Raw genomic sequence first — 761 nt, forward strand, 5'->3', positions numbered from 1 at the left:
CCCCGAAGGTCCAGACGCAGCCCAACGTAGGCCGCCACAAGTTCTCCAAAAAGACCCCTAGGCCCAACCCTCAGAGCCAATCCTTTTCCCGAAGTTACGGATTTCAGAAATGGAAGAAGAAGCTTCGGAAGGTATTTGGTGCAGTCGGTATCAACGCTGCAAAGCTGCCTTTGAGTCGACCGACCGTTCTTGATGAAGATCCTTCCAAGATTCCGCTTCCGCAAACACCCGTGAGACTCGACCATACTCCTCCGACCAAGCGTGGAGCTGACCGCGGTGCCTTTTGGCACTACCGAGGCTTCACCGTACTTTCAAGACTCGCACATGGTTACGCCACGTTCGGATAGCCGTATGCAACGTGTTTACGCTGGTAACGAGGGTTCGGTCGGTCGCCGAGGCGGTGCGCGAGCTCCCAAATGTGGTGCCGGACGTCGTTAAATCGACAGCGACGGTTCATCAAGTGACGATGACATTTTGGCGCGTACATTCGACGAGGAAGACCCTCAACTCGTGTTGATGCGTCGGATGAATGAGCTGGCGACGCTGAACGACGTGGACCCCGACCACCGAAGGATTGAAATGGCATCGCACCGACCGTTGGATCGAATCAGGCCGTTCTCAGGCTCTCGCAACAAGAGCGAGAACTGTATGCAGTGGCTCCGTGGGTTCGTCTACGAAGTGACTGAAACCCACACAGATGCCGACAAATGGTGCATTCCATTTGAGCTTAGTCTCCAGGACGGAGCCATCCATTGGTTCCG

At 55.3% G+C, this 761-nt stretch overlaps 1 non-coding gene across 1 annotated transcript; it reads right to left on the bottom strand.

Annotated features, from left to right (window-relative positions):
• Nucleotides 1-5: 5 nt before the first annotated feature.
• Nucleotides 6-102, bottom strand: PITG_33518 (the record flags this gene model as incomplete). Its single annotated transcript, XR_009934912.1, has 1 exon — nt 6-102. It is a non-coding gene; the product is annotated as a 28S ribosomal RNA (ribosomal RNA).
• Between the last annotated feature and the right edge of the window lie 659 nt (nt 103-761).

The sequence above is a fragment of the Phytophthora infestans genome, genomic scaffold (genome assembly GCF_000142945.1).
Source record: "Phytophthora infestans T30-4 supercont1.1141 genomic scaffold, whole genome shotgun sequence".
NCBI classification, from domain to species: Eukaryota; Oomycota; class Peronosporomycetes; order Peronosporales; family Peronosporaceae; genus Phytophthora; species Phytophthora infestans.